Genomic DNA, 16,589 nt, shown 5'->3' with positions numbered 1-16,589 from the left:
CCATTCAGGCACCTGAACAGTTTCTTCTTCGGTCGGGTCCGGCCGGTGCACGCGATAACAGTGTCATCGTTTCACAAAGTTGCAATTAGAGGAGACCAATTTCCATGTTACGTCTTCGTCCGGCGCGTATGTAACGCGTCCGCGGTTCGCATACGCGCGGTGTAAACTCGCGGAATAATTTCAGCGGAGGATACTTCTTTTTCCACGAACGAGGGGTAAAGATGAGCACACCGAGCGTGTGAAGCCGCCCCTGCTGTTGCTATTAACGTCAGCTATATTGAACCGTAATTGTCCCGTGTTGTTAGTGCGGCGTATTCATGGGCAAAAGGCCCCCGTTTTGCCTGCCCCTCCCTGCGCCCCTCGTCGTCCCGGCGTTCCGTTCCTCTAACATTTTCTATCCTCGTTTCTTCTCTGGCTCGCCTCTCCCTCTCTTTCTCTCTCTCTCTCTCTCTCTCTCTCTCTTTTGTTCCTGTGCGCTCGTTACCTCTCTCCTCCCCGTGGGCAGCGAGCGGAGCATCGCCGCAACGGCGGCGGTGGGGGCTAAATTACCACAATTTTGTACTTTTTATACCGCGAGGGAAAAAAAGAGGATAATTTTTGGTGGAAACGCAACAATTTTATCGGCCGTTGTTATGTGAGATCAGTTGGTGTCTACTGCCGCTGCGCGTTACACCTGCCTGTCCCGTGTGCTCCGCTCTCGCTGACTTTGAATCGGCGGCGCGCGTTCCGTTTTGTCACCTCGACACCGCCAGAAGTGTTACAAGTTCCTTTGAATCCCAACGGCGAGACGAACCATGTCCACGTCCGTCACCGGATCGATCAGCCTGCGCATTTATCCGGTCGCCATTTTGCCGACCTTGAGCACCGTTTCCTCGAACTCCGCGCGCTATAGATATCTCGGATCTCTCGCCCTTCCACGTAGCCCAATGACAAGTGACATAATGATCGGTGTGCACCTGTGCCTGTCCGTGTGTTCTCCCGTTGTGCCGTCGACCAAGTGTCTCTGTAGTTCTGCTGGTTCGTCCAAATATGTGGCCATTCTCGAAGAAACGAGTACACGCCGACCAGCCGCCATTTTGGTGACCGTGTAACCGCGCTGTTCGCTGTTCGGAGTGAAGCAGTCCTCGCTGAAATGTGAATTATCGTCTTTTTTGTCATTCTCTAGTCGTACCAACCCTTGTGAAACTGCGGTGAACGGCATCCTGGTAACTATGACATTACTAAACGGTTGATAGAAGCAATAGGACGTGTGTCGTTGTCCGGGATCCTTAAAATCCGGTGGTGTTAGTCCATTTATCTATTGCCTACCTTCTAATTACTACGCCACTACCTTCCTCCACGGCCCGTTTTATGCCGCAGACGAATTTTTCTGCACCTCTGACGTGCCTCGGGCACGGACATCACTGTCACGGGAGATTTATACCCGTTGGAAAGAACGCGCCCGCGCGGGCGTAGCTCGCTGTTCACTTCGGTGCTTAAAAACCTTGTTCCTTTATTTCTGAGACAAAACGTCCCTCGGCCTAGTAAGTCCGAAAGCTGTTTGCTTTGACGGTGCGTGGAACGCGACTGCCGCGTGAAAACGACTCGTCGCGCCGGTGCGTTCGCAAAATCGCACGGGTTTCGCCGGAATCTGGAGGCGAGCGGTTGGGATTCCGCGGTTTCTCGTCTCGGCGAACGGAATTGCCGGAGCCGTCGGATCCTTATTGATGCCGGGGATATCTATCGCTCCCGGGCTTGCTGGACCAACGATGAAAAAGGGGGAGAAGGAGGCAATAAAACCGCAAGGGCGAAAAGGACGGAGGTAAATAACGGTGGAGGAGGCGTGGTTGGCGCGATGCGGCGCCCTCAAAGCACGATCGCCCCTCGAGGGTACACCTTTTAAGAGTTCGAGGTACGAGGACCGTCGAAACTGGGAGCCCCGGAGATAAGATCCTCCTAGTTATCGAACGGACTCCCGTTCACGATCGATGTACCAGAACCCGTCCACGGGTTTCGATGTTCCCGCAGGCGAGCCGTTCCTTCCACCTTTTGATTTCATTGTGCCGTTGAAACGTGGCCTTGGCCGGCCACAAGGACGCTTCTTTTATAAAATTGCCGGCCGAGCGTCGGCCGGCTTTTCTTCGAACTCCGCCATTGCGAAATGTTCAGGCTGCCCGACGCGACGGTAGACATCTTTCCGATCCTATCGGACCGCATCTCGCGTATCCCGGTTTTTTAGCATAGGCGAGGAGCCTAGATTTCTGACGTCGATACCGAAAGCTGAAGGGGAAACGGCTGGCTCTGTCGGATCGTTGATGCGTTTCCATGAAATCAGACGGAACGCTAAATAATTCTGGTGGAAACGGAGTTCCAACGGACATAAGTCGCCTCCAGACATCTAAATGGCTACCTTCGTGCTAGACCGGGAGAGCTGCTAACGACAATACGATGACCCCCAAGCTGCGGAAACAAAGACCGGGTCGCAAGCATAGAGGAATACACAACGTTTCAGCCGGTAATTACAGCTTCTTCTGTATCTTGCGAGGCAGCCGCGGCAGATGCGGATAATGATAGCCTAAATGTACCGATGTGTCCCGCTTCAACGAGAACGCAGCCTGACCTCATCGATCACGATCCCTATTGCTCAATATCCGAAAACCATCGGTCCGAATCGAACAACGAAAGCCGTACGGCTCATAGTATTCTACAGTTCCTAACGAAATTCGTTCCGATGTCTCTATTACACCGCGGACGCTATCTATATGCAGATGCGCGGTATGTTTTGTATGTCACGTTGAGACGGATCTTCACGGACTTTTTACCGGCGGTACTTACAACTGTCTCTGTCCACGGGGGCGACGATCCGACGCTAGAGCAGGTCCTGACCCCGCCCCGCGACCCAACAGGCCTTTAATTACCAAAAATTTTACGAGCCGCGCGTCCAGTTCTGTCATTTGTTTGCTCGAGCACGCCGGAAGTTTCGGGCTAATTGATTATCTGCTAATTTGTAACATCGCCTGCTTAGAAGCCGCCGATGGTCGGTCAGCGACGGTGCCGTGCGACGGCTACCGAGCCGCGCGTTCCTCTCCTCTCTTTCAATGTCGAGGCCGCCACACGAGTCTCAATTTTCCACGTTTACCTGTGGAATTTCAGCTCACCGTTTTTCTACCGGTGTCACTTTCGTGTTTCCCACGTTTGCTTTTTTTAAACTTTTTTCCCCGCCGACGGGTTTAATGGCCGGCGCAAACAGCTGAAGTTTTCGCTCGCCGGCCGGCCAGACCGCGTTATAGACGTGTGGGTAATAGGTCCGCGTGAGAGCACAGAGGGTTAATGTTTACCCTGGTCTTGTCCGTGGATTGGATAATTGTATTAAACTTGATCACGATGGGGACAACGTAATTCGAGGTTGTTGAGTGTAATCTTGCCACGGTGCTCTAATCGCGACAAAACTGCGGACAGATCTGTACCTCGCGCTCGTGTAACGTTTCAATGCTGCGACTAGGCTGCGAGGGCCAGCTGGCCCGTTAACTACCAATCCCGCAATTCGAATTAACTTCGCTCTCGATGCTCTTCGCAATTTCACTTAGTGTGAAAACGCTAATACATTGTTTTTTTATATTTGAAGACATGCGACTCTGATCTATTTTATGAATACCCTGCATATGGAACATTTGCGATTATTGCATTTTTCATGTGTGCAACGCAATAATACATGTTTAACATGGTCTTAAAGTTTTCTGCAAGACAAGGCTAATTTTTGGTTTCTGAAGTTACAATGTGTTACAGTAAACATAGAAGACTTAGGAGTAGCAGAAACGTATGTTTAAAATTACTTACAAGGGGTTCTCCCGAAATCACATATTCTTTGTATATTTTCTGCAAAATAAGACTAGTTTTGGTTTTGAACAATTCAGTAAACACATTATATGCTACGAGAGACTTGAAACGTTAATATTAATTACTGCTGCAATTTGTTACAGTAAACATAGGAAGTTTAGGGGTAGCAAAGATGTACGTCTAAAGTCTCATCTAAGTGGATTCTTACTAGATCACATTGTCTCCTTAAGTTTCTTGCAACATGAAACAAGTTATGATGACATGAAAAATGATCATCAGTTGCATCTCTTTCTCCAGATCATTACAACAAAAACAACTTCGTTTAAAAGTAGCTAAGATGCATAATTGGTACTATCCTCACGGAAAAGGGACATTTCTGATTCCAACTAGTCCAACAGATACATCATCCCAAACGTACTACAGCAGAGAACTTCTGACTTCACCGTAAATCACTCCTCAACCCCCGGAATGTCACAATAAAGACAGGGTACTCGAAGGTAACAAAGACACGTGTTCGACAGTGTCTTCGAGCCACTTTTCTGGTTCCGAGCAGTTTAGCGGTCGCGTCGCCGGCTACCAGCGAGGATCCATCGTTCGGGAGTAGCAAAGCTACGTGTTTCGAGATGTTGAGGGGCCCGAAACGTGTCTCAGAGGTCCAGTTTCGAGGTCACAGCCGGCTGTCTTTCGCGGCGGAACGTGGCCGGGGCATCGGATCGCATAAGCCGGCTACATGGGCCAGGACCGCGTAATAACACGGCAGCACGAAACAAACCGACGAATTAGGTACTATCGGGTTCTGCGAAAGCGGTCGACAGACGGACGTATAGCTGGACGGACGGATGGACGGACAGACAGCTAGCGCGAGGGCCCAGCGTGCCGAAGAACGAGGCGCTGCGCCGCGGCGAACCTGGCGAGGAGCGAGGAGGGACGGGAGGGAGGGAGGGAGGGGGATGGGGTTTGGGGGAAGGAAGGGAAGCCTCGAAAGGGCCTGGCCTCGTGCAATTACGGGGCCCCGGCAACCCCGACATTATCCCCAATTATCCGCGTGCGTTTTGAGGTTAGGTTTTCGGGGCCCCTTCGGGCCAGAGACGCGCGAGAGAGCCACCGCGAGGCACCGCGACCGAAACGTCCACGTAAAACCCGAAAGAAACGGGAGACAAAGAGAGCGTCGGGACGACGGGGAGCGTACAGGTACCGGCCGAGGGCTCCATTATGTGGCGTCTGGCGTCAGAAACGGATCGGGATCGCGGAGCACGTTTCGGTTTTCTTCTCGGTCTGTGTGCTTTCTCGCGGGTCTCGAGTCCCGAGACCGCAAGGCATGCGACCTATCCACCGTGAAGGGTTGCCGCAGCGCTGTTCCCGCGACCGCAGGTCGGCCTGGAGCAATCACGCTGCAAACGGGTCGATAAGTTAGCGAAAACCGTTAGGCACGAATTTTCGCCAGCGAACAGGACCCTGAGCAGCCTTAGCCCACTTCGGGGCCGGTAACATCGCTAGAGGTCATCAAGATGATTCTCATGGTCGTCGATTGCAAGTTGTCTATCAAGACCGTTTACTTTTCTTTAGATATTGTTGGACAGTCGGACGAACAACCACGATTTTGCTGCCGCAGCGTGCTGATGGGATGTTCAATTAGGACGTAGATTTAGGATATATTCAAATTGCACAGCGATAAAATCGTTCTTGTCGTGACAAGTACATCCTACATCGGCGGCTTTACTGAAGCCATTTTCTTCTCGTTGTTCCATACTTTCTGAAAACATCACCATTTCTCGTTTATTCTCATCTGTAGTTTCTATTCGTTGTCACTAATATGTATCTCGCACACTTTCATTAAGAATGTTCGGAATGAAAAATGGGAATGGATTGCTCTGATAACAGTATGCATTACTTCTGTCTTCTGCAATGGCTGTATGCGAGTAACTCCTCTTGTTCAAATGTATTCCTGAGAAACCTTTGTATACGTGCCTAATAATGTACCTAATGCGTACTAATCTGGTTCAGAACATGGCATTGTCGCACTTTCTTCAACAAAGAAAAATCGTTCGCGAAAGACGTCCTACACACGCACCCTCGTTCCAATGGCAATACTAATCGACAGCCAGTTCAACGGATATCGGCCCGGCAAGAGTTCCATGATTTCGCGACACTTAATTAGAACACATACTAAGAAAACCGCTTGCACGCGCTACGTGTCAAGGAAGCCAGCTAAACTTCGCCGGTGTTCCGTGATCGACTTAAAGGAAACGTTGCGCCGGTGTCATGTGCAATTAGAAACACCCTTCGTGGTACGCGATACCTAATATTAGCTGATCCATCGAAGCGAAAGCGAAACCGAATAATATATTCATAACCGGCCGGCTGAAACAATCTAACTACGGTATAGTTTACCGTGCACCGACGGATACACCCCCGCTTTCCTTCGAAGGGCGTAGTTCTTCGCCGTATATGCTAACCTTTCACTGATCGTTTGCTGCGATCTAAAGCGGCTCCGGGAGGAAGGGCGAAGGAACGATAGCGCGATGAAAATAGGGCAGTTTCGAGGACTCGGGCGGACCTCGTGTGTCGGTTGGCGTGCTGGAAAAGATTTACAGTCTCCGCACCGGAAAGGATACCGAGAGGGCGGTTGGTGGAAGAATGGTTTCCGGCGGCAGCTTCTAGCCTTAGAGCCTACACCTACCTGGTCGATACGCGTGCCAGCCCGACAGCGATGTCTAGCCGACACAGACACGCTTCGGAACCTTCGGGACATCCACGTTCCATTCTACCGGATGCATCATCTTCGCTGGATACCATTTTTAGGATCCTCAGGATAGCTAAGCTTAGATTCGCATATTCTGTGACACGTATACACTGAGCTAAATCTTAACATTTTTTAAGGTTATACATTCTTCTATTTGGAGAGCAAGTGATTGCACGTGGTACCTTTTCTTATATTTTGCAACGTCGCTGTAAGTATTCGAAAAGTTGTGTTCAGTTTCTTTGCTCCATATGGCTAATAGCGCGATAATATCTTTACTTATTTACGAAAGATTTCGATAAGGCATTGCTTAACGAAGAGTATTCAAAATATATTACTGATCTGCGGATTTGTAGATTACGATATCCATGCTTAATCTAAGCAATGATAAATTGGAAGATAAAATTCTTACATCGAATACAAAATTTGTATAGAGATCGATATAAATTATCAACGTAATTTATGATGATCCAAAACGATGTTGCAAGCGTTGTATAAAATGCAATGCAACATAATATATGAACGCACAAGGATTCTACACGCGACGATTAAACATGTCGCGTTTATCACACGTGGGCGACACTAATATTCGACCTGCTTGTGAAATTAATTTTCATCGTAATATATTAAACAAATAGAACGTAGCTAGGATTTCTACAATAATTGAAAGTTAAAATAATATTTGCAATAATTAACTCTAACTTCCTGATTTCGGCTTCATTAATATAACTTTGATATCGTAGCAATTTTTGCAGCTCTTCCGCGCTTAACGTGTTAAGAACATTTTCATTCGGAGAGCAAGCTTGCATCGTCAGAAGCCACATCGAGGCACAGCCACGATGAGTCACAAGCCGATGCTCGCACCTTCGCCTTATAATTGAACAGTTTTTGTTTCTCTCTTGAATAACAAAGAAGCAGAACAGTCCCGTACTTTGGTGTCGCGTATAGGCAGCGACAAATGTCGGGTTCACCCGGTGGCCACCTCTTTCACGACCGTCTTTGAATCACGCGTCAGGGCATCGCGTGTTCGATTCGCGCACACGTAATTCGTCATTGCTTTCGCGAGTTGCACCTCTTGAATGCAATTTTCATAATGATATGCGCGGTGGACACCGTGCACACACGCAGCAGTCTGTTCCGTGGCTCCACCTGGCGCGCAGAACGAAATAAGCCCGGCAGCTGTCCAATCGACGTCCACCTTACTGATATTATGCGTGTGTTCGGACTCGGTACTCTTCGATTCGACGGTAACGAGCCCTCCCCGAACGCATTCTTTCGACCCGGTCTCCTACACGACATTCGCATTATCATATCACTTTTTATGCTTTAAGCGGTCCTCGTTACGCGGAGGCAAAACTGGTTAGTTAGGGGACCGTAGAGAGTAGTTTTCTTATGAAAAATTACGCCGGCCGGCGTCGTCCCTTCCCTCGCGGTAGACAAAAGGGACCGGTTTTTCCATTACAGTTTAAGGAACCCCCGGCTGCTCTAAGAAAATTGCCGTCGGGCTGAAACCTGCTCGATTTCTCACGTGAATTTCCGCATGCGGCGAGAGTCGCGGGATCGAGCGTCTCTACGCTATGCGAGGCCGAGGCTTGCTTCCCAAGCCGCGTGTGTAGGCTTTCGAAATATCACGTTGCCCCGCTCTATAGTTCGGTGCCTATCAATCACTTGGCGCATGGTCCGGCAATAAGACTCCACGAAGGAGGGAGCTATTATCCTGCCAGACTCTTGTGATGCACGACCTCCAAGCCCGACGCTGGACCTTAAGCTCCCGCCGAACGATCGCACGAAAATTCCGCAACCGAATGCGATCCGACACCGACGGGCCCCACGCCGGTCAAGGAAAACGTAATTCGCCCTTGCACAAATTCTACGGCGGCCGATCAGGGTTCCGACGCGGGCCCAAGGTTCCTGCAACTTTGTATCGATGAAGTCTGAGACATGGACCCTTGGAATTGACGCGTGTCACTGGTTGCCGAAAAATAACCAAAACTTATCTGCACACATTGCTTCTTGCTTCAGGGATGATTTCGCGAAGAACTTTGTGGCGTCGCGAAATTTTACAGCTTTGTACAATGTAACAATGTCACTCCAGTTTTCTGCACGGATACTCCCTCACGATCTCGCAGAAAAATATATTGGATTCACGTGTCGCCATTGTTCACTCCTCATGCAATTATTTCACGCGAAGCTTCCATTGTCACAACACTCCACAATGTTGTACAAAGCAAGAACGTTACATCGTGCCATCGAATCGTAGACAAACCGATCTGATTAACTCTACAGCTGGCGACACTGCAGAAAATTAAGGATGATACATTGTTCATCGCTTGTGCAACCATCTGATATCAAATATCTATCCTGTCGCAAGAGTTCACAATGTTGCATCACGCGGAAATGTCGCACCGAGTCATTGAATCCCAAAGTGCAACATACTGGATGAGAGATCGTTCTAATTAATCCTAACGCCGACGATCTGGAAGTTGTACCTCTTAGCCAGACGACAGTTAGGAATAACTAATTAAAGCGAGCGGAATTATATGAACGTAAAAAATGTAGCACCGCGAATAAATTAGCATCAAAGTAACCCAGACACCGTCACCGGTCCGCGAGGGGAGAATTACGACTTTCCAGTGGCCAGGAAGCTGCATGCCCGCGTTTTATCTCGGTCAGGCCGGTATAATGAAAAATCCGACAGTGAACATAAGTTATAAAGCCTTCCCTGACTCGTTCGCCTCTTGAATATTCATCGGTCGTCGCGCCGTCGCACAATGGCAGGATTGAAGGCATCTGGCAAAGAAAACAGGCCTGCCATTATCGAATAAAAGATCGCTGATATTGACACGAGTCGTCGGTCAATATCAGAGGGAGGACTCCGATGCACAGATAGGGGATTGCCAGTTTGGAGACAGCGGATAGGTTTGCAATTAATAGTCGATTAATAACACTCTGCGCGCATTTGTCTTCGGCTAGATGGGTGGCAAAATCAAACACGGAGCGTGCTTCGTAATCTATGAATAGATTGCAGATCGTTATGGAAAGAACAAACTGCAAACCTTTCTCACTTCTGTTCTCGTCGATAATGGCAATATGTTGAAAGATGCATTCTTAATTGCTTGCAATTTTGTTACTGTATTAAATTTATATTCCTCTTCAAAAATTCGCAGTTTATTTACGAGTAGACTGCGGATGCTATGCATTTGCGAAGAAAATGGGTGGATGAAATTCAAGACAATAATACTATTAACTAGTCAGCATGTTTCTGACATAAAATAAATGAATTAAATTATAAGTTGGAACAGTCATTTCGTTAGAATTTAATTCGATATTATGAGATGTACTTTTCTGAGAAACCTCGATAGCTAGTTGATAGAATTTATGTATTTTGAATTCGCTGAAATGATTAGAGAAAGGAAAAATGTTTCGCTAATGTCTGTTGCAATCGATGGAGATAATATTTATCGTGCTAGATCGAAATTGTACTGGTTCTTCCTAGCGGAAGCTAATCAGATCATTGCTGGGGTTAAGCGCGGCGTACCAAAGGAAGAGGATCCCGTTGCAACTGTGCAGCGGAATCTCTCGTTTCCTTTCGTAGTCCTATAAAATTCATGCCGCGTGTGTCTGTCCCTCGTAATGAGACTAATGAAATTATCTCAGGCGCGAGAGAAGATTAACGTCGGAACGAAGTCGCGTTGCGTGATTCGTTGAATCCCCAGCGGGTTGGGCTCAGCCTTCGCTGCATTCGCATTCGTGACAGCTCCGCGGGATGCGTGTGTATTCCACGGCAGAAAAAAATATTATCGGGAGAGATGTCTGCACGCGTTATGTGCGAGAGTACCCGCGTGCAATACGCACGCCATTGTATCCTATGTACACGTATGTGCATATAATACATACAGCGAACATTTCTTTCCCTGTGGACTTATGAATGCGTGGCTCACACGCGATTCCGCGGCTTGAGGAGTTCCATGACTTCCACCCAGCCGAAGTCTATTCAACATCGAGCCCCAACGGATAGAATGATTATTTTTTAAATCAAGACACGCTCCGATGATTCTCATTGCTGCCGTTATAAAATTTTGATCCATTAAAAACGCCGGCAATACATGTGGGCAATTTTAACTCCGCGCCGCTCTACCAGAAAAAAAGCTGAAACAACTGGCTTTATTTTACTGTAAAAATGATTTTACCAAGATATCGTATTATTTTTATGCTTCGAGGATGATTCATGCACTGTTTGCGACACACCGTGTCTACTGTGTCGTAGAACACGATCGTGGACGAACAATGCATTATTTTATTAGTGCTTTATCTTCGCCAAAACTTTCACTTATTTCGTCACGACGTTTTGGTAATTAAGAGCTGTTCTGGTTGCATCGTGCGCATTCTTTGCGAACGAAGTAAGCTCTCGCGACGGTCTAGCAATTTAATTACTTCGGGAAAGATGAGCAGATTTTTCTGTCTTCTCAGTGATTAAAAGATAATCCGTGGATTTAGTTCTTCGATCATTTAATTAGACGTATATTTTCTTTCTTCTGTAGTTTTGACGAACATTCACTTATATCCTGATCCATAGCAGAAGTGTCTCTTCTCTTCAGATTATTATAAAATAATGAACAAAAGTAAGCAATTTTATAAAAAAATCTATTACAACATCAGTGTCAGTTCACTGATCTTAAAATTGAGATAAATACGAATTTTGTATCTATAACATTAACAGAGTAAAGCACAACTTCTTTAGAGACAAAAATACCCATTGAACAATTCTACTAGTTATTCCATGGTATATATAAATACTGCTATCTATTGTCTATTTTTTAAAGAAACAAAAATTTTCCAAGGAAAGTGGACCTACACTGAATAGTTACTGAACCGGTCAAACCATCCTCTGTAATTCTACAGTTAATTACACATTATATATACAGACATCGACGACGTCTAAAAACACCTTTCGAGAACTCGTTTCTAATCATTCCGCGGCAACTCTGATTTCCCTTCAAATCACATGGAAGCGTTCTGATACAGTTATCTGCGCATCGGGCCCGGTTTACGATCGAAGTTCGACGTTCCTAGGCGCGTCCGATGAATATCAAGAGATACGCGTCGGAAGATCTACGCAGCTGAATGGGATTCTCGCGTTTCTCGACTGCACCGCGGCATTCGGGGTGGGTGTAATCGCTTACGAAATGACATGCAAATGCAGCCGGCATCCAAGGCGAGTCTGGTTTTTCAGGGCGTTACCCTCGGAAATTCTGGTCGGTTGGTTGGTCGATGGCGAACGTTGAGGGCGGCGCATCTGTCGGCGGAAGATTTATATCCCGGGGCCGAGGTTCCGTCCACAGACTTGCCCGTTGCAGCGTTACCTGCGATAGGCACGCCACATGAACGTTGCCCTACCTTGTTGTTGATTTCGAGTTTTGCAACTTCTTCGTTGGGAAAATTCGAATCTCGGATCTACGCCAACGAGCCCCTCGTAAAACAGAGAAATTTTCTTAAAATAGAAAAACAAAAACCAGCAACAATTTTCGTCACGTTCGCCGCAGATGCTAGATCGCAGTTTACTTTGGAACAGTTTTCTTTTCCATCTTCTTTTTTCGATTTTGAGGATGCTTTATCGTGCGGTGGACGCCGCGAATTATGGGGGATGACAGTAATGGTATCGACGAAGGGATGAAATTTATCTACCGGCCTGATAGAATACCAGCGGCAATAATCAGCTACCTTCACGGCCGTGACGGCGAGGTTGCCGAGGCCCAGACTCAAAATGGAGGACTCCGGCCGGGCCTGGCGAGAAAACGATGCGCTGCGGCGCGATTATACTCGGCTGCGAGGGCCGTCCGGTCTATCAAAACCCGCTCGGCCATACATCAATGCCATCTATACGTATAATTTCGATGTCGACTGCCGCCTCGTTTTATTTGCTGCGTGCAACACCGAGAGACCTCGGGTACTACGCAGGGCCGCGGTTCCAGCCCGGTCTCGATCGTCCCTGCTGCGCGCATTCGGAGATCCCGCTTTGATTGAACGACGCGTCGCTCGAGCACTTCGCGCGTGCGAACATCGCGCAAAAACAGACGCGTACGAGAAAATCGAAAAAGCCCCGTGAAAAATGAGCGGTCTCGGAGCAATCCGGTCGATAATGGATGAAACGGGGACGATCGAAGGGGTTCAACGGTCAATTTTTCACGGAAACAATCGATTTTACTGGTGAGAGCCCGCTGCGCTAAACGCGCATCAACAGTGTCATCTTTGGTTACCGTCGTTTCCGCCGGTTGGCCGACGTACGCGCACGATAAATCATTAAGCTAACGTATTAAGATGCTGAAGAAGACGCACGACGGTATTGGCAGTTAAATGACACGGTATTATCCGAAGGCAATAAATGTCACAATGCAATGTAATGACTCTGTAATTTTGGTCACTTAGCGGACGCTGCGGCGGCGGCGGCGGCGGCCGCGGAGACGCGCCGCGTTGTCGATCTTCATTTGCTTGCGTGGTAACAGGTTGCGCAGATAACGCGCGCGATATTTATTGCGTTTTCCACGCGAGACGGCCGATATCTAGGATATCGTAAATTTTCGCGAGCGGTCTCGCGCACGCTCTCGACGTCCGGCCGAGGCCCGGCATCCACCTCTCTTTTGTTGCATGCCTGCGCGCTTTTTTCACCCGGGCCGCTTTCTGGAGCTGACACTTAGGAATTAACAGATCGCTCGGCGGCAATTAAACCCCTCCCCCCCCCTCGAAGTCTAACTCTCGCCCGCTGCGCTGGTTCCCATGGTTGCACTATGCGTCCCGGCTGGCGAACGCGATAAAGAGGCGAAAAAAAGGGCCGCGGGGATTCGGCAGACAGACATCATCGACAACCCCGGTGCGCACCGGGGTACTCCGGCCAGAGAGCGGATCTCTCTGGTTAAGCTCCCCGGGGTCGTGAGACCAGCGAGAAAAAAGGCCGCCAGAAAAGAAACAGCAGACCAGAAAAGATGCTGCGCCGTCGCGCAGCCCGATATTTACGAGAAGGGTTGGGTTCTGCGAGCTTCAACCGCGGGACGTAATTGCACCGCCTGGCTACCCTGATTTATTGGGTTATTACGGATCCTGCGTAAGAAAATTTCGAGCCGCGTGCTGTATGGATTTCTTCCTCCGCGCCCGGCCAACATGGCGGCGCCGGCTCGCCGGAATCTCTTGAACCTCCATCGCGAATTTCTGATAGAAATAAGAATCGTCTTCGATAATGCTCGAGGATCGTTTTGATCCAAACTTGAGCAAAAAGAACTCAATAGGACAAATATCAAATTTCGGGTTACTTAAGGCTCATTTATACATATTTTAAACAGATGAAACAATTATAAAGTGTCATTGTTTCACTGTTTTACATCAGATATGCTTGGAGCATAATCCTTTGATAAAGCAAAAAGGCAACAGCAAATTTCAAGTTTCTATAATTAATGTAAAGATAAAATATCATTGTTAATTGTTTTAGAAATATATCTACGAAAGATATGCTTGCATCTTCACCAATCGATGTAACAAATGATAAAGACATTATTGAGTATTTGAGATTGAAAAATGCAATTGCTGAACACCAGATCAAAATATTAAGAGATAGAATGCAGAAATATTGAAACGAAGTGTCCAGATTGTAATCCCCAATCGCATCGACAATTAAAAGCAAGTTGAACGGAACAATTCGCAGAGACATTGAAAATTAGCAACGGAGGACGGGATTCGCAAAAATTTTCAGCGATAATTATGCCCGGCCAAGCTCGGACGAAATAAAGAAAATAAACCCGCAGATGGAAGGAGAAAGAGAGAAATGGCGCCCCGAGCCACCATCACGCGAATACGCATTTTTGCTAGGAACGTGAACCGTCTCCGATACACGCGTTTCGCGAATTTGATAGTATCGATCGCGTAAACGTTTTCGAAACGACCATAGACGTGGTTCCCGGGGGAAGAGTGACAGCCAATATTTTGCGAAATACGGTTGGGATACGTAAATTGGCGTTTGAGTGACAGCCTGCGTACGGCGTCAGACTGACTCGCCATTGAAACGGCGGAATTCTAATAATTCTTTCGTTCTTAAACAACTGGGAAGCATCCGCCATTACTATAATTGTATGTATACGATATATACAGTCGTTCGCCTTGTGGCCCGCACGAGTCAGGACACGTCTTCTCGCCGATTTCCCATCGTTCGTTCAGGATATACATATATTCCAAATGGAAGTCTCTGTGTTTCTACTAATACTAGTCATCCGACTGCTAATTATGCGTCTTCGATATCTCTTGACGCACTCAGTGAAAATTTTGCAATTTCTGCGAAATGCGACCCTCCGGTGGTACACCGATGATTGGACCCCCTGGAGTGCAGTTTTTAAGTTCATGGTTGGCTTTTTACATTCTGGCTGCGACACAGATCTCATGGAAGAAATCTCTGGAATAGATCTCGATTTATGCAAAACTGAATATGTGAAGCTTCGAAGAAAATAATTTCCTCTATTCTATATTGTGCAAATAATATTCGCAGTCAAAAAGTCCTTTTCAACATATTTTTATTCAGAAATGTTTGAAAATTCTTCTCAGTTTCTTTTCATTGAAACTATGATAATAATGAAACGCCTCTCTCATTAAACACATTTAATTGCTAAATATGACAAAATACTCTTCTAAAAAGAAAAAAAAATTAAAATTAAAGCGAGCAAACGTAAGAGAAACACATTGGCACTATACATACTTATAGTAAAATAAGTAACTTTTCGAACGCTTAAAACTAGGAATAAATAGGTCGCCTAGATCTCTTGCTATCTTGTCCTAAACAAGTGTCTCATTTGACGTAATTCTCCCCAATTCGCTTCCGTCAAAATGAGTTCGTAACCACCGAAGGTAAGCTCACCAAGCTCGGAATAAACAGTAGATCGATCGATTGATCTGTAAATCGTGTACTCGGAGGCCAAGGAGGCGAGACAACAGCGATTTTTCCTGATCGATCGTCGATCCGCCATCGGAATGTCCCGGGAGTCAGGAAGGAGGTAAACCAACTTCATTCCGGGCCATGTTAGACGTGCCCCCGGCATTTTGGCGTTAGGCGATAAATCTCGGAGCGAGAGGGGGCCCCCGAAGGGTCCGGGGCCCGCGCAAAAGAGAAAAAGTAGGATGCGAAAACGAGGGAATGCGCTCTGCCAATAGATTTACGAGCCTATCCATCTTCGTAGCGCGCGGACCGGCTCGCAACCGAGGCACATGCTCGCGCGGAAAGAGCGGCACCGGTGTGTGGGTAACGCGGCACGTATACAAATGTACCTACGATTCCAGAAGAACGGCTCGTTATTATAAGCCAGCAGGCGTAATTGTTTCCAAGGAACCGACATGGCGAGGACCTTGCCTGGGAACAGCCGAAGTGTCGGCGGCCGTCTACAGGACGTTCCATCGATAGTGCCGTCAGTCACGACCACCTCGAGCGATTCTAATCGCGGAGGAGCCCGCGATAGTTCGGCTCTGCTACGGTCGGCGGAGGTGCGCACCGCATGGGTCTCGCCGCATAGAAATGGCGCGGGAACGAGCTCTTTCGCGGGCGTGCAACTCGGCAAGCGTGTCCCGGGACGCGAGATCGAGATTAGATTATTTATAATTCCTCCGTGCAGGCTTGATAATCCAACGGTAAAATATGGAATTGATAATTAGAAACGGCTTTTCGGGCCTGCGCGCGTGAAAGTCGCGTGTGCAAGCGCGCTATGACGCGCCGCGGAAACCGCTGCTGCTGCTGCTGCTGTTGCTGCCTGCCATTCAGCCCGGGATCATGCTCTGTGGTTATGCCGGACGGAATTGCACCGTTAGAAATTTATTGATGCTTGTTATGTTTTAGGGGCTCGTCACCATCAACCGTTCCTCGGCCCCGGACTACAAGACTGACGGAGGCCTTGACCTGATCCAGATGGAGAGGATCGAAAGGACAATCATCGAATTCCAAGTTTGAGGCATTTATTTAGATGTTATTCTTCTGCATCGTGACAATAAAATTGTTCGTTCTCTACAC

At 47.7% G+C, this 16,589-nt stretch overlaps 1 long non-coding RNA gene across 3 annotated transcripts; it reads left to right on the top strand.

The window, feature by feature from the left end:
• The first annotated feature begins 657 nt into the window (after nt 1-657).
• On the top strand, nt 658-16,588 carry LOC144467878 (uncharacterized). 3 transcript variants are annotated; one of them, XR_013493737.1, is made up of 2 exons: nt 658-1,801; nt 16,419-16,588. It is a non-coding gene; the product is annotated as an uncharacterized LOC144467878 (long non-coding RNA). The 3 variants fall into 3 exon arrangements; XR_013493736.1 differs by having other exon boundaries at nt 658-2,494; XR_013493735.1 differs by lacking the exon at nt 658-1,801 and adding an exon at nt 14,063-16,069.
• Nucleotide 16,589: the final 1 nt, after the last annotated feature.

The sequence above is a fragment of the Augochlora pura genome, chromosome 3 (assembly GCF_028453695.1).
Source record: "Augochlora pura isolate Apur16 chromosome 3, APUR_v2.2.1, whole genome shotgun sequence".
Lineage (NCBI taxonomy): Eukaryota > Metazoa > Arthropoda > Insecta > Hymenoptera > Halictidae > Augochlora > Augochlora pura.
Note: the sequence above shows the minus strand (reverse complement) of the source record. Positions and strands in the feature narration are given on the sequence as shown.